At 40.4% G+C, this 23688-nt stretch overlaps 1 long non-coding RNA gene across 1 annotated transcript in view; it reads right to left on the reverse strand.

Annotated features, from left to right (window-relative positions):
- The window catches only part of LOC148109451 (uncharacterized), a 653768-nt gene that overhangs the window by 187902 nt on the left and 442178 nt on the right, over positions 1-23688 (reverse strand). The window contains exon 3 of the long non-coding RNA XR_015725641.1: positions 9015-9066. This is a non-coding gene — a long non-coding RNA (uncharacterized LOC148109451). The remainder of the gene's footprint in view (positions 1-9014; positions 9067-23688) is intronic.

The following is a 23688-nucleotide window of genomic DNA, read 5'->3' on the forward strand; positions in this document are numbered from 1 at the left end:
ACTATCTTTAATGCCATTTCATAGATAAAGAAATTGAAGCTCGAAGAAGTTTAATAACAATACCAGCTAGAGGTTATCATGCTCTGATGCCAGGCACAGTGATAAAAGATGTTAGCTCATTTAGTCCCTAGATCTGCTGCACTGTCCAATAAGGCAACAACTAGTCACATGTGGCTATTTAAATTCAAATGAATTCAAATAAAATAACATTTAAAATTCCTTAGTCATAATAGCCACATTCCAAGTGCTCAATAGCTACATGTGGCTAGTGGCTACTGCCTTGGACTGTGCAGATACAGGACATTATCATCATTGCCCAAAGTGATATTGACCAGTGCTGCCCTAGAACAAAACTATAGGTAGGTACAGGCACTATGATAATTTGGCATTACCAAAATAACTGTTCAATACTGTATGGGTACTCTGATACCCATAGTACAGATGAGAAATAGAGACTTCGATTGGTTATGTAACTTGCTGAATAGCAAAGTTTGTGCATTAGATACAGACCTGAATCCAGCGCTAAGAGCCTTGCTCTTAACTACAGCTCTGTTCTGTATTCTCAGTGACTTATCTAAGGTCCTGCCACTGGTATGTGATAATGTAGGGCTCTTGGGCAGAGGCCTCCTGAGAATTCAGGGGTAGCTGTTGTAGCCTCACAGCAGACTCTTTGCAACAAGGCTTATCTTTGTTGCTAGGCATGCAATCCACATTTCTGGCATTTTCTTGATCTGGTTTAACTCCTGGAGTTACCAGATGCCCTGGGCTGTTTGCCTCCACAGGTTATGTGCATGTGCACTTTAAGGGTCTCTTGCCTCTGAGGAGACCCATCTCCTGCTCAAACAGTGTCATCTCTGTCCTCATGCAGTTGTGCTTGGCTTCTCCATCTCCTGCCGTCTTCCATTTGGGCTGGAGCATTTATCCCTGGAGACTCCCATAAAGTCTTTATCATTTTCTGAATGACCTTGGAAGCGGACTCAATCCCAAATAGTAGTCTGAGTCTGTGACTCTGGCTTGCTCCAGGGAAGAACAAAATGGGTTTCAGATACTATTATACAAAGCTCTTTTGCTGACTTAGGACCCAAGACTTCCTCCGTGTCCAGAAGAGAGATGTGGCCGGTGGCCAGGTTTCTTCTGCTAACTCCAGCCTAGGGCCTCTGCTCTTCTTTTGGGAACCATGTCACTGAGCCAGAACGTCCACTTACTCCAAGGGCTCAGCACTCACCATGATACCTGACTTTGTCTGAGATGTCTTAGTGTTGCAGACAATGTACAGCAGGACCCATACGGCTTGTTGAGTGACCCTGACATATCAAGGTTCCGTCCTCGGCAGTTTGGGGAAAATAACTAACACTTCTTTAGTTATTTAATAGACTTTATTATGTGTCCAGGACTCTGTTTCATGTGCATTATTTCAGTTACTCTTCACAGAAATCCTCAAGTGGCATTTGCTTTTTTACTTTCACTTTACAGACCAGAAAATCAAGGTAAAGAGAAGTAATTTGCTTGAGCTATTTGGAAATTAGTTGAGATGAACACTTAATCACTATGCCGTATTACTTCTTCTTTTACTCTAATTCTGGAAATAAGAAATTATTGTCCATGATTGGCTGATGAGAAGAATGAGTCTCAGAGATTAAGGATCTATGTCCAGGAAGCAGGAAATAAGTGACTAAACTGGAAATCACCATAACAACATTAATGTATATTTTAACTATTTTTAAAAGTTCAATTTTAGGCATTTCACCTGAAATGTAAATAGCTGTTTTAAGATAAAGAAGAGTACTTTGTGAAATGTGGGTCACTCTACAAATTTAAGGTACTTTCTTTTATGTAGCAAACTCATAAGTAATTATGTTAAATATTACTTCTTGATCTTATTCTTTACGTTAGGACCACTAATGGCTTATACTCTCATAAGTGCTCAAAACCCAATAAAAGAAATCAAGTTCATTAGTAAGGATTAAGTGAGACTGCATTAATAGAATAATGTGGTTTGAACTCAGTAGAAATTCATTTCTCTCTTGTATAAGAGAGTCTAGAAGTGAGAAGTCCAGGGCTGGTATGAGGGCTTCCTCTGTGGGTCTCATTTTCATGGCCATGATGGCTGCTAGAATTAAGGCCATCATGTCCATTTTGAAGACAATTGGATGAAAAAAGCAAAAAAGAAGCATGGATATCACATGATATGATGAGCACTGGATGGTATATGCAACTGATGAATTGCTGAACACTACATCTGACACTAATGATGTACTATATGTAGGTTAATTGAATTTATATAAAAACAAACAAAAGCCAACAAACAAACAAAAAGAAGCATGGATATCTTTTCCATCAAGAAGACTTTGTTTCTATTTATACCCATTATACTAATGGAAGCCTAAGAAATAGAGTCTTTTGATTATGTAAGGATACAGCTAAATAAAAACCAGGGTCTTGTTTATTTTTTTTTTAAGATTGTATTTTTCATTTATTTGAGAGAGAGAGAGAGAGAGAGTGCATGTGCGAGAGAGAGCACAGGGGGGTTGCAGAGGAAGAGGGAGAAGCAGACTCCCCACTGAGCACAGAGCCCTACCCAGGGCTTGATCCCAGGACCCCAGGATCATGACCTGAGCCAAAGACAGATACTTAACCAGCTGAGCCACCCAGGCACCCCCAGCTAGTTTCCAAGAAAGAAGAGGAAATAGATTTGGGGTAGGCAACTAGGCATGTCTGCCATAAGAACTAATGTCCATAATAATCTACAATCTGCTATCTACTGGGTAATTCAGGCATTGCCCCCACTTTTTAGATTGCCTCCCAGCATAAGTTGTCTGGATATACCAGGAGGAAGGCCTTCAATGCTACATGGCACAATTTCCAATTCTGTGGCTCTCAGAAACAATACAAATCACACATTGTTTTCCCTTTTCTTTGTTCAACATCTTATCCAAAGTCTTTGTAGGACCATTTTCCTCTAAGTATGATCTTGAGAAATCACAGTTATCTTCCTTGTACTTCCTATTCTATAAGTTATCCCCAATTTTAATTTTGACAGTGTATTTGTTAGAAAGCAGGCCTCATCTCTCTAATTTCTTTCCTGTTCTTTGCTTCTTGTGTCTACTTGACCACCATTAGATTTGGGCTTGACAAAATTTGAGTTCAGGTTAGATGTTAACCTTCCAGGGAGGACCTTTATGTTAAGTCATTTATCACCAAATAAGTTGGAGCAGAAGCAATCCTGAGTATAAATCCTTGGAAAAGTGCTTTAATTATGTTTAGTTAAAACATCAACTGATTGAACATCTTCGCTTCTCTGGGGCTCAGTTTCCTCACCTTTCACACAAGGGAGTTGGGAGTTCAATTAAATAATCTATAAAGTCACTGTTAGTTCTGAGATCTAATCCCTTGGCCTCGTATTGATAGGACCCTGGAGAGCCAGCAATTGGGATATCCAGGCCAGAGACAGAGGGGCACTGAAGGGACACTGGAAGAGGCCAAATCTTTTTATAATTTTTGCCAGAGTTCAGACTTTTCCACTGTGAACTTGAATCAATCATGCTTGAGGGAGGAAGGTGGGGGCTGATGTTTCTTCTATGAAGTGGAAAGTGCTTGGAGGGCCAGGAGGCAGGAGTAGCCTGTTGGGTGAGTGGATGAGGAATACACCTCAGAGCTGCCCTCTGGGCTTTCCCTCTACCTCTGCTGCTTCCTCTTAATCTTTATCCCTGACACTTATTCTATTCCCTACATTTCAATGATCCCGAGGGTTTTATAATCTGCACTTTTGACTTCTCACTCACTATACTCTTCTTGTCCATCTTATCTACCCAAATCTGTATCTCCAACCCAGTTCTTTCTGTTGAGCTCCAGACCCACAACGTAGCTTTTTGTGAAAATCTATCAACAAATGAATTCATCTCCTTCCCCAAAAAATGTACTCAGTTTCAATATCCCTAGTTTCAAAGAGCTATAAAAACCAGCCCACATACCTGCCTACTTGAAAGCCTGAGACCCATTTTAGACTCCCTGCCCTTCTTCCTTCCCTGGACTGTCGGTTAGCAGACCCTCTCCGTCACCTTCTCCCACCACCAAGTGCTCACCACTTTTATCCACAGTAATATAATTTCTGGCATTCTCTAATCCTTTTGTATAAACTTCTTTTAAATGAAAAGTCTATTAGTAACAGGGCCAATATTAGCAGAAATAATCATTATTGCTTATTTTTCCCTGGTGGGTGCAAGTGCTTTTTACTTATTCTCCTCAATTCTCATAACCACCCTGCCATGTGCTTATTGTTTTACCCACTTTACAGATGTGAAAACTCGGGCTTACAGAGGCTGGACAATATCTACAATATCACCAAGTTAATAAGTGGTGGATTTCAATTCTGATCTTTTGAGTGTGAGACCCTGTTGTTTAAAAATCCTTCTTGTCCTACCACTTGTTCCTCTGCCATTGCCTTCAAGATGGAGTTTAAACCTTCTCAGCATGGTGTATATCTGTCTTGACAATCTGGCCAGTGCTACTCCCCAGCTTCATCTACTACCATGTGCACTCTTACACCACATTCATTCATTCAGCTTCAGGATCATTCCCTCCCTCTTCGTGTCTCTTGATTTTGCAAATGCTGTTCTTTACCTGGAAAAGTCTTTCCCCATTGATCACACTACTTGGATCCAAATTCTCAACTCAAATATTCAAATGTCACGTCCTCTTCAAAGTCTGTCTGGCCTTTTGAGTCTGTTACTTCCACTGCCCCCTGAGAAAACCACTATCATCCCATTTATTATTTCAACTTTTCACTGTTTCCCCTTTCCTTCTTAAGACAGAGATTCTTTTTCCTTTTTCCTATATTTCTCACGTCTAGAACATTTCATGCGCAAAAAATGATGATGGTGATCATGATTATTTTCATGATGATGATGGTGATGATGATGATGATGAAGACAAAGCTGATGGTGATATAGTCAATAGGGATGAGTTTGCCCAGGACTTACTTTCGTCTTTCCTTAAGCTCTTCCTAACTTATCCTATCCAAGCCCATGGCTTTTCATACCTACTTTTATATTGACGTCTCCAAACATTTTGTCTCCAGACCTGACTTCTCCCTTGGGCTCTAGATGGATATATCCAATGTTTCCTTAATGCCTTTATTTATAAATCTAATAGGTATCTGAATCTTAATGTAAAGCTGGAATGGAACAGCACTCTAAATTTCCTTCCTAAACTGATACTTTTCCAGTCTTCTCGATAGCATTTACTAGTCCCATCTTTTACGTGCTTGCTTTGACTAACAACTGAAATGGTAACCACTATGTGTTTCATACCCTACATCTAATTCGTTAGCAGATCTTGTTGGCTTTACTGTCTCCCAAAATAATAATAAACTCCATATGCTACCATTTCTCTCCTTCATCACTGCTACCACCCACATGTGAGTCAGTCATCTTTCAATAACAGGCTCCTAACTGGTCTTCTTGTTTTGATTCTTGCCTCCCTACCACCTATTTTCTACGCGGTAGCCAGAGTGAACTTTCATAACAGGAGCATATCATATTATCGCCCTTGTTTGAAATGTCCCAAGAGCATCCTATCACATCTGAAACTAAAATATTCTACATCCCCAACCAGGATCTACAGGACCCTGCTGCCTCCTTCCCTGATCTGATCTCCACCACTGTCTCTTTCTTCCATCAGGCTCTGGCCATGCTGACTTTCATTCTGTGCCTAAAACTGGATCAGTTTGATTTTGCTTCAGGACCGTGCAATTGCTATATCTTGGCCTAGAACATACTTGCCCCCAGATCTTTGCATTTCCAGCTCCTTCTTGCTGTTTTCTGCTCAGATAGCCCCTCCTCAAAGCAGCCTCCTCTGAGCATCCCACGTCAAATAGTCCCACCTGCACCATTGCTCCTATCTCCATTACCTTTTCTTCGTCTGTGTCTTAGCACTGATCATCACTATCTGAAATTACTTTTATTCACCAGTTTACTTACTCATTTACTTCTACTTTTTTATTGTCTATTCTCCCCAACTAGAATGTAAGCTCCAAGAGAAAAGGGACTACATGTATAAAATTTTATATTTATACACACACACACACAGAGATGTTTAGATTTAGATTTTAGATATGTACATACATATATGTAAAATCTTCCCTAAACCTCTTTATGACATGAGTAACACCATCAACTCCAACAGATTGGAGAATAAGAAGTAAAAGCTCTTTCATTCTTTCTGGTGCTGCCTAAAAAATTCCTTTTCAGAAAATCTATTGCATTTCAAAAGTTATTGTCCAAAATAACAAGATGTCTGAAAAACTAGTGGTATGACACATGTAACAACATGGATGAACTGAAAAACACCATTCACAGAGAAAAAAAAAAAGTCAGTCAGAAAAGAGTACATATTATACGGTTCCCTTGATGTAAAATTCACAAATTGACAAAACTGATCCACGACAATAGAAATTAGAATAGCAGTTATTACCTAATAGAGGGCATTGACTGGGAGAGGTCTGAGGAATCCTTTTGAGTAGTGGAGATATTCTTGATCTGGACAGTAGTGATATGGGCATGTACATATAAAAGTGTGTCAGTTGTTTATCGGCAGGTACATATAAAAGTGCGTCAACCTATACACTTAGGATTTTTAAAATTTACTCTTTGTATGTTATACCTCAATCAATCAACCCATCAATCAAGCCACTGGTAGAAACCAGTTAGCCACAATGAGATCAGAAGCCTGAAGGGATTTGGGATAAAAGGGTTAGGAAAAAATATTTTTTAGGATTCAGTTGAGGCTTCTCTCTACGAAAAAAATCTCTGGAAAATATAGGGAGGTGACGGTTCCAGCACATCATGTTGTATCCTTGCTGTTAAAAGGAAAAATCTACTTAAGCCTTTACATTTACTTGCTCCGTTCCCTGTGGCTCCCAAGCACAATAGTGAATGTAAGCTACAATAAAAAGGTCATTTTCTTCTTTCAGCAACAGTAACACAAGTGGCTACATTTCCTGATTCTGGATTAAGTTCAAGATTTCAAATACAACTGGACTCGTTTCTGATTAGAAAGTTTGATATTTATCATAGACTTCCCTGTCTTCCATAACCAGTATGAGAGAGATTGCGAAAAAGTAAACTGAAAGGGACCATTCTTTTATTCAACAATTAACCCCATCTGGGTAAATAATACGGCGCGGTGCACTTGAGCCATTGCTGTTAGGCTCTGAGTTCAGAACTCAACACGGCTTCAAAGCAGCGTCGATGAAACGATGACAAGATGCTACAGAGGTGGCTTTTTATGTGGAATATAATGCGCGTCTAGTGTTACACAGTACAGTAACGAGGAGAAGAGGGTTGTAAAGACAGAGGATAGAGTGTCTGGAAGTACTTACCTGAGGGAAACACAATCTTGGTGTAGTTCAGGCCCTTAGGCCTAGAAACACAGTATATGGTCTAGAAACTTGAATATTCGAAAACAATTTCACCAAGGGTTGTAAGGTTTCCATCACAGGCAAATAAAAACAAAATTCCCTAGCAGTCACTGAGGCAGCCAAGAGCTGAGATGCTTCTGAAAACCTGAGCTTCATTCCCTCTTTTATCAGATAATTTCATTATACAAAGGGGCATATGTCTCTTAAAAGTATCAAACAGCACATTAGAACCGTGAAAGCCCGTCAGTCAACAAATCCTTTTGATAAAGATCGATCGCTCCCTGAGTAAGGGGAAAACATAGTCCAGGTCAATCTGTCAGCAAACGCATTCAAAAATCTATACTCTGAATTGAGACAAGGAACTCTAATAAACTGAGATTACTTTCCAAGAAAATATTTGGGTATCCCTACAAGCCCAGGCCTCACACCTGACTGCATTTGGCATCCCCAGAAAGAATAGGCTAGTGATCCACAGAGGTGTGCAGGCATCTTTGGTTACTTCTGAAAGGCAGGCCTCACCTGATTTCCACCTGCCTGTATCACTTTTAGTAAATGGCACAGGGATGGAAATTAGTGGGGGAACCAGCTTGAGACCTGGGCAGCTCCGATTTCTCAAGTAGATTTTCTATTGTAATACAGGTACGCTGAAGATCACATGAGAAACCCAGGGTCTGGGATCTGCTTCAACAGTAAACTGTTTGCAAAACCCCTCTGGAACAAAAAGGGCTCATGCATCTAATCTGTCAGTTACAGAAGTCTCTAGATAGCCCCATGAGGAAAGTAAAACATGGAGAAAATAGATTTGGATCATCTTTGTAACCTAGGAAAAACAACTATCCTTATCGGTTAATTGAGGTCCTGGCTCTGCTGCCCAGGGAGCACACAGGGGAAGAAGCCAAAACTTACCTAGTGTATGCTATGCAGGTTGCAACGTTATCTCATTTAATCCTAGCACCACGACGAATGGCAGATATCATTATACCCACGTTAGAGAGCTCTCAGGAGGCATAGGGAGCCAGTGCTTTTACTCAGGACATTTAACTAGTGTCCACAGTACCATTTGGAACCACTGTGTCCTGTGTATCAAGTCTGTCCACTAGGATGACTGTCAGCCTCTGACTTCTCCCTTAACTTCATAGTCCAGGGCCACACACCCACCATTCTCACTGATTCCCTTGTCAGTAGTTGGGCTGACTTCTGGGCAGCAAAGGAACTTCTGGTTTTGTTTTGTTCACCATTTAGTAAAAGACCCTGGCTCAAGATGTCAGCCACATAAGGAAGGACAGGGCAATCTGAGCTGCACAGTTGGAAAAAACATCAACCAAAGCCCACAGTTTAGAAGCACATGAGCACAATATCCCCAGTCTGGATAGTCAGAGGGTCTACAAATTGGATAGGTGGTCAGAAGCGAGGGGTGAGGAGAACTGCAGAAGCCAGAGACGCTGTGCTAGGGTCAAAAAGACCAACCATGCCAGTTTGTCATCCAGCTGCCACCTGTCTTTACTGCAAGGGAAAGTCACGACTTAGATTTTAGAAGGACTGGATTCAAATAAGAACGCTGTAGGACTGCTGTAGGACTTGGGGCAAGGTAACTTACCCCCACTGAGTGCCAAGTTTCAACATCTGCATACTCAGGATAACGGCACCACCTGTTGGAAGAAAAGTGAAGATTAAAAAGAATAATGCATAGGAAACACCTAACCCAGTGCCTGGAATACAGCAAGCCTTCAGAAATCTTAGGTCTCTCCATTTTTCCTTCTATCCTCTTCAGGAAGAGCCAATTTGACAATGACATTGACCCTAGAGCCTAGTATAAAAAAATAAGTAATGACTGGTTGGGCTGACAAATTCAGACACAAGGCATAATGCAGCCCAAAATAGAAGCAGTTCTGAGCAGCAGCCACTTATAAACCCTGAGCATCACTGCTTGGGAATATATTGGGGCAACCAGGACTGATGATTTTGCTTCCTTGCCACCACTTTGTGCAATAGCAAAGAGAAGTGCTCTGATAGTCATCCCAGGTAGGAGTCTGATATGGTACCTGCCTGGGCCCCAACTTTAAACACAGCAGCCATACCCCATCACTATTTCTAACCCATCCTGAATGACAGCTACTGTGCCCACTCCCTACCCCACCAGTCCTCATCCCAGTATTCCAGGCTATCCTCCCTTGGTTTCAGCCTGAATTCCCTTTTGGCTTTTCAATGGTATAGCCTGACCTCAAGAGCCTAAAAATGAAGAATAAAGGGGGATTATACACACTGACGTAGAGGAAAGAACCTCATCTTTACATGAGATATGTGTGCATTTTACCCCTTTCTCCTTTTTTTCTCTAAATAGCTTTGATGGAAAGTGATTAAACTGGAGTCCTGGTCTACCGTCCTCCTTAAGTGGCCTTGGTAAGTCACGGACTTCAGTTTCCTATTAGTAAGATATGGTCATATGAGATACCATCTCTCAGTTTCCTTCCATTCAAGCGTTCTGTGAGGCTATTACTCTAGGTCACAGGTTTATGTCCATCCTTAAAGAGGAAGGAGGCAAAATTACAGGTTAGGAGGCTGGGTAGGAGGTGGCACTAGGCATAGAGTCCTGAGTTCAAGACCAAGGTCAGTCACTAACTTGACATGCTCATAAGTGAGATACTTCTCCTTTTTTGAGTCTCTCTCTCCCCAGCTATAAAAAAAGCAAATGGATATCAGAATTGTTAAGGATGCTTCAAAATCTAATATTCCACAGTAGAGAAAATAAATCCTCATTTTAGGGCATAATTCATATTTCAGACCCTTTGCCAGGTGTTGAAAAACCTTTGTAGGCAAAGAACTAAAAACTAACAGGCATGGGCTTTCCTGAAGCTCCCTAGTATTCCTGATAGACAACAGAGGGCACTCTTGGCATGTGTGCATCCAAAGGGTCCCCAGAGACCCTGGTGTGAGCTACCACAGCATACAGTTTTTCTGGAGCTAAAGTTTTTATGAAATGTTACTATAAAGGTTCTATCTGTCCCATTTGCCTGCCTTTTGCTTACTGAACCATATTTAATCTCCATTTAGCCCTTGGTTCACCTTCCATGAATTTACTAAATTCTGATATTTATCAGGAACTAATCTGGGGTCCAGTTCTCCTATATGCAAATTTTCATGCAAACATCTACATAGATCTGTTGTCCATCTCTCCTCTCCTACCTCTGCTCTAAGCATATTTTCACCCACTCTCTTTTACTAGGTTCCACATTGTTTTATCAAATTAAAAGAGAAATTTAAAACACAAAAACTGTATGAAATTCCAAAGTCTGTCTTGTTCGGATTCAAAAAAGTGCAGTAAATGAATGCATTTGGGGTTAGCAAGACACATGTCTTAAAACCACATTTGTCCTTAAATGGTGCTATCTGCTTAGTGGCAAGGGCACAGTCAACTGCATCTGCTCTTCAGTCTATTAGCCTTGGTTGAGTCACTTATGCCTCAGATTCCTTAGGCCTAAAACAATGGGCCTCTACTGTGTTATCTAGGCCACTTCCTTTGTGGACTTCTATGAATGCCGTGAATTGAGTGGCTGCATGGTTTAGGTGAAGGGTGTACCTTTTAAATGGGATAGAGCTGAAAGTGAATCCCTGCTTTGCCACTAACAAATGTCCTGGGGAAAGTTGCTTTCCTTCTCTAAACTTGCTTTTCACACGTTCAAAGTGGGGATAAAACCACCTCCCTTCTGAGTTTTTTTCTGATGATATAATGTGATAGCCCATGAAGGGCCAAGCACACATAGAAAACATTCAGTAGGCATTAGTTCTCTTCCCTTCCTCCTCACTTACAATATAAGCTTGGTTTCACCCATCCGGATGTTCTAGCAGGACTTAGCAGTTATCCTATGCAAGTTTCATTAGTATGTAGTCAAGAGTGAGGATAAAAGTAAGTAGAGGGAAGTCGGTGAGACTTTTAATCTGAGTGTCCAAAAAAATGTCCTGGGTTTCTCTAAAACATCATGTTTAAAAGTTTAATTCAGAAGTTTGAACTTCAGTGAAACAACCAGGAGACAGCTGTGGAAGTTTAATTGCTCTACAAGCACCCCACGGTCTTCTGCTACCCTTTCAGCCAGGGCAACTCAGGGAGGGCTACCAGCCTGATTCATTTTGCTTGATTAATCCCTTTGGACAGAGATTCATTGAAGGTAGATTCTAGCAGAGTTTTAGAGCATCCCTACTTGACAGGCAAATAGCCTTAAACACCAATTCACTTGGTCTTTCAAATAATATACTTAAATTGTGGGCATAAAGCAGCAGAAGAAAAAACTAAGTTGGTAAGTCTTTTTTGAGTTGAGCAGGTGGAAATGCCTAACACTTGGGACCATTTGTTTGACCTGACAAAGATGACAAGAATGTGCAATGAAAAACAACCTACTAAGTTTTGACATATTTGTCTCTGAAACAACAAGCATGCCTCTTTTAAGTACAGATGATATGACATATATGATCATACATATGATGGTGCCAGTAATTGCCCACAGGGATCCCATTTCCTATTGAATTTTGACTTTTCCATAGAACTAGAATCAATGGTCACTTACAGATTAGAATGTACTTGACAAACAGAACATTGCATTTTTCACAAATAATTTCAGCTAAATTTCTACTAAAGAGTGTTTCACTTTAAGAAAAAAAAGTCTTGACAAATTCAGCACTACTTTTAGTAAAAGAGCATGGCAGATTCAATCAGGGTTACAATGATGTTAAAATGCAGCAGCATTCAAAGGAGTATGGCTACAGGCCCCAACCAGGTGCCTTAATATACTAGACAGAAATCCAATGATACTTTTTTCCCCCAAGGTTGATATATTCCTTGTATTTTTTTCTCTGTGATTCCAAGAGGAAATGCTTATAATTATTTGCTCTCCATGTAATGATTATCACATTTTTTATTTCAGAGCAAACACCCCTGGAAACACATTCCTTGTGGTAACCTGAAACCCTCCATTTGAGCAAGATTCTGATTGATTTCAGCAGAACAAAGGGACAATTGCATCTCATTTGAAACCTAGATGAGGTGCTCCATATTTCATTCTAAATTGGGAGTGATGATGGTTGGGTGGTCATAACTTCAAGGGGAGAAATAAAACAACAACAATATTGAAGAGTGCTGGTGTACAGTGGCTATTTTTTGGGCTGGAACTGGTTAACTAAGAATTGAAAAGTCATCCTCTGGTAGCCTGAACAGGAACCTGCAGTCTGCAAACACTTATTCCCATCAACACTGCTCCAAGAAGGTGCCGAAATGCAGGGTCCCTCATTCCGATCTTGGGTCTGTCCTGGTATGAATTAACAGAGGGGAACAGGAAATGGATCAACACTGTTCATAAGTAAGGAGGCCAGGCAGGAGGGGAGGTCCTTCTGCTTTCAATCAAGAAGAGAGGGTACAATCTGAGGCGTCATCAGTACATCTCAACCGTTGGTAAACCCAGGCTTCTGCAGGGAGCTGGGCTTCTTTATGGATGGAATTACACACTTTGTAAGAATTATTTCTTGTATGGAATACCTGTTAGCTTACAGCAAAAATGGGGAAGGAAACACATGGAGTGGTGAAGTAAGCAACTCAAACAGAATGGACTCAACACTGGAGTAGACAGAGAAATCATTATCATTGTCATTATCAATATTCTTATATTATTTAATAGTGGTATTTTTCCCAGTTCCTGATCTGGCATACTCTGAGAGAAGAAGCTAAAAAAAAAAATCATTGCCTTTCATGGAGACCTTTAGAATCCAGGAGCTGAGAAACAATTTACTCTATGCCACTGGATCATTCGTGTTTTAGTGAGCACTGCTAGCCTTGCTTTACTCCTGACACTGATCCTGGCTTTGTTGACATCTTGGGTAGCTACTATTAAGAGTTGGGAACTAATTTGCTTAATTTCAACCTTACTAATTCAATAAACTTCCTTGTTTACTTTGCTTGCTCAGCAAGCCTTTGAAAAATGAGACTTTTAAGTGATTTCCTACTCCAGGAAAGATTTGTACGTGGGCACTTGGTCTTAATCAGAGAGGGGATGGACTTGTCTGGGTGGATGTGGTTGGAGGAGCAGCCTACCCAGCAGAGGCAGGAGTAGGAAACTGGAAAACCGCCAGCCTCTCCTGAGTCATCTTCACAGCGTGACTACAGGATTCCATTTGAAATTAGTTCCCCAACACTAAAAAACGCCCATATATAAATGCAAGCACAAAAGCAGAAAATACATTCTTTTTTTGGTTATTTGACATTTTATTAGCCATATCCCAGTTTCTCTCCTTTTGTGCACATCAGTGGGAGTTGCCTCTGTTTTGAAGAGTATGTTGGAGATGAGCTGTGTCTTGAAAACTCATTTTTATTCAGGAGTTTGGTAGGTCAGTGTCAGAGCCCACCAAGATACTAGTCACCTCCTTGCTATAAATCAGGTGTATTTGAAACTATTACTTATTTATTCAATTATCACGGCCATTTATGAAATAGACCTAGCTTTTTTTCTCTACAAAGTGTAACACAGTAAGGTATTTAGAAATATGATAGAAGTGCACATCATATAGAGTGGGCCTATCTTCATTAAGATATTCCTCAGGGCTTAGCATAATATCCTTCCAATGGATAGCAGGCGCTTAATAAATGTTTGCTGAATGAACGATTTGTGCAGACTATTGACAGGACACTCAATTGGCCCTGAATAAATGCTTCATGTACTCAGAAAATATCACCAGAACAGTGTCTATACAAAGCCAAAACCACATTTAAAATTTATTCAAACCAATTCTTTGGCAATACTTAAATAAAACCAATGGACTATTTGTTCCCTAACTAGCCCTCAGCCCCGATTTTCAGGGTCTGTCTTTGTGTCCTATAAAACACAGACCTGGGGCAGGAGTCAACATTATTTCCTTATACTTTGTTTTCATTATTATTTTCTTTTTGAAAGAAAATGTTTCTCTTTTAGTCCAAATGAAGGGTGGTCCTTTCCATTTCAAACTAATCATAACAATATGATTGGAGAAGAATAGCCAGGCAAATTTTATTTCACTGGCCAAAAGATCAGTCCAATGTAAAGAGGAATTTTCTTGATTCTGGGACCACAAAGCTGTGGGGGGAACTCTTGGATGAAAGTCATAATCCAGCGGAGAAGGATGAAAGGAATTTAAAGGTGAATTTGGGGACTTTGGAAATTTAATACCGTGATTTGGTATCAGATTTAAATTCTTTCCAAAGCCACTGTGAAATCAAGGTGGGGGAGGGGTGACTTACAGAAAGTTGAGTGTTATTAAAACTATATATAAAAGTATTTACCAGTTCCTTTTCCTCCCCTCGTTAACACAGTTCTTTAAAATTCTCCATATAAGATTGTATTTTATTAAGCCACATCTTTTAACAAATTAAAGGATTGTTGTGTCTAGTACTGAAGATAAAAGTATATATAAATGTGTAAAGCACAGGGTTAAACTGAGACATTGTGCTGCCATTTCGTAAATCTGCAGATCCAGCACAACTTGAGGAGATAAAATACCAATGAGGCTGATAGTTGACTGCATTCTTCCATGGCACAGACAAGGTAGATGTAACAGGAAATGAAGTCCCAAGGGAGTGGCTAGTGGATGGCTTCAACACAGCATGCTTGCATACCCTGGAGACGTCTGTGCTGATGGGAGGTTTGAAGACATTCTCTTGTACTTCCAATGAGAGAACCCAGAGACAAGGAAAATAAAGGAACACGGCTGTCTTGTAGAGCAATACCTTCAACAGAGTTGCAGATTAAGAGCGCTTATTTTGCCAACAGCTAAACAATAAGGTAATATGCTCCCCCCCCCCCCCCCGGCCCCCCGCCGGCCCCCCGCAGGCCCAATTAGCCATTCTAATTTGTTAGTTCAGTACTGATAGAAGTGGTTGGTTTCAATGAAGAGAGCCCTCTGGGATGTAATACCATCCTACAGGATAATCACCCCGGTTTCCCTATGGTTTACGCCACCAGGAGTCATCCTTCTTAGCTTTAGGGGCTCGCCAGTTGAAGAGATAATATACTGTTATTGGGGTTAAAGCTGCACAGTCTTCAGAAGTAACTATAGTTTGAGTCCTGCCTCTCATTTTCACTCTCTCAAAGACTTCATGCTTTTATCATAAAATGGAGATTATAACACTAATTTGTCTGGCTTACTTTAAAGAACAAATGAGGTAAATGTGGGGAGTGGTTAGTATAGAAATTAGTATAAGTAGGGCAGCCCAGTGTCATTTTAAATTCTCAGGAACATTAGGGATCTTGATCTTGATAGTTCATTTGATAACATTCCAGCCAGATGGGTATCCAGCTTATGGTAAACTGTCAATGGGAAAGTTAAAAATGAAACAAGCAAACAAAAAATATTTATATGTAAGTTTTCTAAATCACTTTTTATAGTTTTTATTTGCCATTTCCAATAAATCCTTCTTTCTTTTTCTAAATATTGATTGGTTAGATGATTGAATTTTGGAGATTCACATATTGCTCAAATGCTTTAATAACTCTGCCTTAACTGATTTATTTAATGGGATGTTTGCTATTAGTGCATTGGCTCATCCATATACAAATATAAAAAGTTCATAAAAACCATAAGTTTGCACTTAACCAACATTAGAGTTAATTTTTCCCCAAAACAACATAATTTGACCTAGAAATTAAAATCTTTTCCTTTTCAACTTAAGAAGTTTCTTTGTGATGAGATTTTAAACTATGACTTCCCTCCATTATTCCAATTCCTTTTTTGAAAGCACCTATAACTCTGAGCTGAGCTCTGTTTTCTGTCTTCCATATTTAGTATGTTCTTTTGAATCATTTCAATCTTTAATCTTTTCTATTTCAGGCTTCTCTCCTTCCGACTACCAGTTCACCTTTTCCTTTGGAGTAACTATCTATTATTCTTGCTTTGCCCCATCTGTACATATCTCAAATGTACCCATAAGTGTACTTACATGCTTTCTAAATTGAATTAATTGTAGATTATAATGGAACACAGATTTCAAAGTATTATCTGCTAAAGAGATAAATCTATGCAAAGACAAAACAAAAACAAGGCAACAGAACACTGTTTAGGATAAGGAGATACTTTTGTTTCATCTCAAGCATCACAAAAACTGGAAATGTCCCCAGGTTAGCTGAGTGTACACTAGGAAGGACAAACACAGAACACTCACATCAACGTTCCCCATGGCTATGTCCATACAAGAGGTTGCCAAGGGGTCACAGCATTCCTTATCATGGATCCAGTATGAAACCTTCATCCACAGCTCTCCCAGCAGCTATGGCCAATTGGAATTGGCACATGTTAAGAAATCCATTTGCTATTGCAAATCTATTAAAGCATTTTTAGTTCAACAGTATCAAAATGTATGATGCATAATTTGTTTCTTAAGCTTCCAGTGGAATTTTTGAGGACGTCTGTTCTTAAGTGACTTTATTTGCCAGAAGCTAACTGTTACATTTAGTGTCTGTTGGGCAGTTTTCTTCGGTGTCCCCTCTGAGAGTAGGCAGTGATCACAGTGTTCCCCAAATTGCTGTTTCTGATCATATCTCTGCAATTGAGATCGATTAGTACTTGGGTGCTAATCCATGCTTACAGTGGTTTTCTAGTTCCATCTTCCATCTTTTTTTTTTTTTTTACAATTGTTCTATGAGGCTGGATCCGAGACAACTGGGGCACACATAATAAGTTTATTGAACCGATTTTAAATAAAAACAAACAAACATGGAGAGGAAAGAAACACAGAGGCATTGGAAAAACCTGAATTTGTGGATTTACCACTTGATAACTCATAAGAGCCGCTTGTTGAGTGTTAATTGTGCACCAGCCCTTCGCCTACACCATCTTGTTTAATATCCCTGACAACCCCATGAGCTAGGTATAATTATTTTTTCCATTCTACAGATGAGGATATTGAGGCTAAGAAAGTCTAAGTTAATTGTCCACAATCACACAGCTGTTAAATACCAGGGCCTAGATTCAACCCAGATTTGTCTGATTCCAGAACCCATTCTCTTAACTGCTATGCTTTCTTGCCTAGGATGTCAATAAAAATACTTCCCTTAACAAAAACAAACAGTATTTTCCTACAAGGCATCAAGCCAATAATAATGTCCTTTCATATAATAGGTCAACTTCTGCTGTGGAAATGGAGCCTCCGAGTGGTGTGCATGATAAGACTTAGAATAATCCTGCAGGCAAGGAAGGCCTATCATTCACCCAACAGAAACATACAAGAAAACAAAGAGAGCCTACAGCAGGGTGGTTTCACATTTTACATTGAAACAGACTACAGATATGTATGTGGTCAGGTAAACTCCATGGCTCCTGTTCCCTACTCTTTTATCTATTGCACTGCCCCAGGAGAGGATTCCCCCATTAAACTGTTAGCTTTGGGAAGGCTGAACTATGTTTTTTCTAGGAGTCCTCAAGACCTAGCACAGTGACTGGTACATAGCAGGCATTGAAAGAATGTTCCCTGAAAGCAGGAATGCTTAATGCAAGGCGTGCAAGGGCGAAGGGAAAAAAGAAGAGAAGAGTGGGGAAAGGAAAGCACGAAAGGAAAGGAGAAGGAAGGAAGAATAAAGAAATAAATTAACGTCCTTTAATATCCTGCCCTAGTTCCATAGTGGAACCCTTCTATCTTTGAATTTACCTGCATGGACCTCTATTATGGACTGGCGAACTTGTAAGAGTTGCCTACTCTGGGCTTTTCTGCCCCTTCTGTTCCACCTACTTTGCAGTTATGACCTCCTAGTGTTCATTGCAACTTTGCTAGGAAGGGAGCAATAAGGGATGCCAGTGGAGAGGCAGTTGGTAGGAGGCAGGGGGGCCTTCAGGTTCTGGTGTTTTCCAGGTTGGCCTGTCCCACCCTGATCAAGCTGCTGTTAGAACAGCATCTGGAACCCCAGACACTAAGGACCCTAACTAGAGGCCCACCTCTATCCAGACCCAGTAGCCTTAGGGGTCCAATGATCAGTATTGGCTACATGTGGCCAAACTGAGGTATCTGCCCCACTGTGACATTGTCCCATCCAAGTGTCACAGCCTAGATGTGGTTTCTTCCCTGTAAAATAGGTGCTTTCACCTCTGACCCTCATGAGACCATCCTTAACCCTTTATCCACCAAGAATTAGCTTTGCCTAAAGAAGCAGGTGCTCTGCTTTCCAGACAGATTCCTGTAAGTCACACCTGAAATGCAGTTTTAGATTTTCCCTAGCCTCTGAAGCCCCTGAGCTTGTCCCTCCATGATGTTCTTTCTTTGTAATGACACCACCATACACCTACCTGCTCTGGTATCATTCCTGACTTCTCTCACTTATATCCTATATCCAAACCATCAACAATCCTTTCACCACAACATTTGAAATGCACGTCAGATCAGACCACCTTTCACCCCTTTTAGTATTATCCTAATCCACATCATTGTCATCACTCAACTACTCCACTGAGTTAGACTCCTAACTGGCCCCACAGCTTCTATGCAATCCTCTCTATGAGGCAGCAGATAGTCCTTCTTAACACAAAGTCAGATCATAACATTTCTCTGATCAAAACAGCCCACTGATTACCCTCCTCTCACTGAAAGTGAAATCCAAAGTACTTAATTGTCCCACAGACTCCATACAAGTTAGCCCCTATTTACCTCCTTAGCCTCCTACCAATGTCTTCCTCACTCACTCTGCTTTTCCCCACAGGCCCCTTGCTCTCTGTAGAGAGTCCACACACTATCCACCTCAGGGCCTTTGTGCTTGCTCTGCCCTCTACTTGAAATGCTCTTCCCCTGAGATCTGTATGGTCAGTCTTTCACTTAATTCTGTCCATTGTCTGCTCATTGACCCCTCATAAGAGGTGACATATTTTCCCATTCCCTGATCCTGCTAAGCTTTCTTTCAAAGCACTTATCACCATCTGACATGGAGTATATATATATTCATTTACTGAACATGCATTATCTCTTCACTGAGTAGAAGGTGCAGGAGAACAGGAATTTGGTGTTTGGGTACTAGAGCACCTTAGCACAATGCCTGGAGCAGAGCTGGTGTTCAACAAGTATTTGTTCAGTGAGCAAAAGAATAAATATCCAGAAAGTTTCCAGAGGAGTTAGCGGAAGGCTGGAGTGGTTTCAGAGCATCGGAAGTGATGCCAGGGGCTCTTCTTCTTCCTTTTTTTTTTTTTTTTAAAGGTTTTATTTATTTATTTGACAGAGAGAGACACAGCCAGCGAGAGAGGGAAAACAAGCAGGGGGAGTGGGAGAGGAAGAAACGGGCTCCCAGTGGAGCAGGGAGCCCAAGGTGGGGCTCAATCCCAGAACCCTGTGATCATGCCCTGGGCTGAAGGCAGACGCTTAACGACTGAGCCACCCAGGTGTCCCGAGGGGCTCTTCTTACTAAACGTGCATCCCCACACTGGGGGGCCTGAGCCCCTGCTGGTTACAATGGAGTCTTTGCTGGGCAAAACCAAGGTTCAGAGAGGAGATACACATGGGTCTATCTATACCCCTGCACTTTGCCCCACAGGCATGAGCCTGTGATTCCTGCCTCACAATCTAACAGTTCTCAGCAGTAGTAGTAGTAATAATAATCTCAATCCCCCAAAGAGTGAGGCAAGTAGGCTCTTTAAAAGTTAAATGCAGGGGTGCCTGGGTGGTTCAGTTGGTTAAGCATCTGACTCTTGATTTTGGCTCAGGTGATGATCTCAGGGTCGTGAGATCAAGCCCTGTGTCAGGCTCTATGCGGGGTTTCGTGCCTGCTTAAGATTCTCTCTCTCTCCCCCTCTGTTCCTCCCCACTAAAAAAAGTTAAACTGAGGCACTAAGACATAATGATGAGCCCAAGGTCATACCAGCAGTTGGATAAGAATTTAGGATTAAAATCTAGACTTCCCCTCTTTTGGTTGTTGGCTATCAAAAACATTGTGCTTGGAGCTAATCCAAGATTCATGGATGTTTCGTTCAAACAGAAATGAAAGAGAGCCCCTAAAAAATAGACTGGTTTGTTAACTTTCCAAAGTTGTGGTCATTGTGTATGATACAATAGATGAGTTTAAGCGATCAGAACATTAGCAAACCTCCCCTTTGGGTTTCTCTGACTGCTTCCCTCTGTTTGTAGACATAATATTCAGTTTCCCCAAAACATCTCTGGTTACTGAAAGTAAATTTTGTGGGAAAATGGTGACGATGGTCAAACAAAGAGTTAACACAATCCAAACAAAAAATCCAGTTTGAAATATTTTTACAACGTTCTTTACACTCGAGAGCGGTGGAGAAAAAACAGGATTTTAAGTGCTGCTCTTTTTCCCATTAGGTTGTCTGCTTTTACAGGTGGCAAGTTTCACTGAGATCTAAAGGCAAAAGGCTCATGCAGAGATGGTCTGGAGCAGAAAGACCTGACCCGCCTGACCTCCTGCCCATGCATACAACATAATCACTCACAAAATAGATACTAAAATAATGTTAGCAGCCGCCTGGCCTAAACTAATAAAACCGAGCACGTTGAGAGTGAAGGCAGAAAGCCTGTCCTTAACTCACCCCCCTGGGCCTCGGCATTACTTCTTCCCTGGCCTGAATCAACGGAGCTCAAACCAAATGGCTGTTTGCACCTCCCTGCTTTTCCTTGTGTCATTCTGACACTCTTTTTTCCCCCCCTAACAGGGCCTGACTCGGTGAGTTTAAATGCCCTTCTCTTTCTCACTCACCACATGCAAACTTTAATTAAGGTTGTCTCTACATAACACCAACATAACTTGTTGAGAAGTGAAACAGCTAGTCAAATCACTGGGCTTGGGGCCATGAGAGGAGGGATAGGGGAAGGTCAGAGGGGGTCAGGAATGACAGCAAAACACACCCTAAGTGTCCAGACGGGTTCCTTTTCACAACACTCTCTCCTTTTGGCCATAAGCACCAAGCCTTTTCCTTGCATTCTAGAGAACAAAACATTTCTTCACTAAGGTAGGCGCATAATGTTCCAAAGCCATTTGTTTCCTTTTGCACATAAGTTCCCTACACTTTATCATCTCTGTGCTATCCATGTTAGCAGGGGGATTGCTGATCTCTCAGAAAATGTTCTCCCTCATAAGACAGAAATCAGAAGCTCAAAAAGTTAACATCAAGTTCACAGACTCAACAAAAGATTAATTTTAAACATTTAAGTAAAAAATAAGTGTTATTTTTTTAAAAAAAGACTAATTAAAAAAATTAAAGGCCAAGCAAGGGAACTTAACTTTCATTTCTCAACTTCAAAGTTAAAAAGACATGAATACCAACTGAGAGGCCTTCCAGGTGCTAATAATCAACTAGGTCATATTCATATGGTAAAAGAACTTCCAGACCCTATTTCTCCATCTCACAGCTTAAGCAGCTTATACAATAGCAATCATGGAATGAGTAAATGGGGTGGCTCCTTAGCTTTGCAGACTTAAGAGATGTTTATTAGCTTTACGAGGGAGCCTCACTGCCTCCAAGGACACTACTGCGGTCCAAGGACACATTTCAAGCTGGAGCTACAACATTCCCTTCAGGCTGCAAAGAGAAAAGGACAAGACCAGAGGCTGTGGTCAGAGAGAATAGAGAGACAGAAGGCATCGCAGCATTGAGAAGGGCAACATAAGCCATTCCTCATTCTTGTGTGCGTGGTCCAATCACTCTACTGAATGCACTGGAGCAAGCAACCCTCCTTAGGAGCATGGCTCATGAATGCTCCGATTAAAATCTGAATTTCTGAGATGTTTCAAATAAGACTGACAATAGGCAATGGAACTGACCCTATCTGTTATAACCCAAAGTTACTGGGCTTTGGCTACATGTCCAGCCCCTGAAATAGGACAAATATAATGAAAACAACAGCTTTTTGCTTGCTGCAATAATAATAATAATCGATAACATTTATTAAATGTTTTTGTGCATTTTACATATATTGTCTAATCCTAATTGTTATATTCTAAATAAGTATATATTGCTTAAAATTTAATTAGGAATTCTCAAGGATTATTGCTTTGAAAGGTGTAAGCTATCTGAACTCTTTGGACTATTGTTTTGAGAAGAATGATTTGATCATAAGTTTAAAAATTATAATGTACTCTTTTGAACCCAAAAGAGTATCTTTCTTGCTGAATGCTCTTCCTCACACCTAGCCCCACCAGACTGCAAATTCCATGAGGGTAGGGACCACTCCTGCCCTGTTCTTCATGATATCCCAAGGGCCCGGACAAATGCTTAGCTACAGTAGCTACTCCATTAAACTTTGTTGAATGAACAAATGAATAGATGAGTAAAAAATACATAAATAAAACATGAAGTGTTTATATGTTTAAAAGTCAGAAGCAAATACAACAGACTGTTGACAGCGCTTTTTTTGAGGAGGAGAATTATGGGAGGAAAGCAGATTTTCATCTACATTGTATTTCTTTACTACTTAAAATTATTTAGTCAGGGAATGACAAAAGATGTTCCCATGTCAAGACTATAAAAACCTAAACAATCCTACGAAAAATGCATATGCTTACGGGCAGAAACTAGAGAAGAATGTGAAGACAGAAATGGATAATTTTTAGGTAAGTTGTATTACATTTTCTCTTTTCTAATCCTCTGTTTTTTCTCTAATGCTGTTGTTTTAAAGTATTTTAAATAGCTTATATTTAAGTGTTCTAAGAAATAAACTCTCAAAGAAGGCTAAAATGCATTTTCTATAATTTTACTGTAAGAATATACATTATTGGTTTTATACTCCGAAGAGAACTTTATTACTAAAGTTACAGAGTTCCTTATATGAATTTTGGAAAATGCAGAAAATAAATTTTTAGAAGAATTCTTAGCATTTCAAGGTAATCTACCTCTCAATTACAATTCTAATGTTATCTAGACAGAGTTCAAATTGAAATGCCCAGAGTATAGAATCACAGAATTTACAGTTAGAAGACTGGAGAAATCTTACAAAGCTAACTAAGGTCATGTCAATTCTACCACAGAGATACACTGAGCATCATCCTCCTTTCAAATTGATATTTTGACTTATCGGCTTGTTACTACTCTAGGCTAAATTGGGCACTCCCTGAAGGCAGGAACTCTTTTTATTTTGTTCCTTTTGCTCCATCTTTTACCTGGCACATTGTTAGCATTCAATTTATTTATTTTTTTTAAGATTTTATTTATTTATTTGAGAGAGAGAGAGGCAGAGACAGAGCATGAGCATGAGGGGAAGAGGCAGACGGAGAGGGAGAAGCAGACTCCCTCCCTGAGCAAGGGAGCTTGACGCTGAGCTCAATCCCAGGACCTCA

Source organism: Ursus americanus, chromosome 9 (assembly GCF_024610735.1).
Source record: "Ursus americanus isolate L20-20 chromosome 9, mUrsAme1.1.p, whole genome shotgun sequence".
Lineage (NCBI taxonomy): Eukaryota > Metazoa > Chordata > Mammalia > Carnivora > Ursidae > Ursus > Ursus americanus.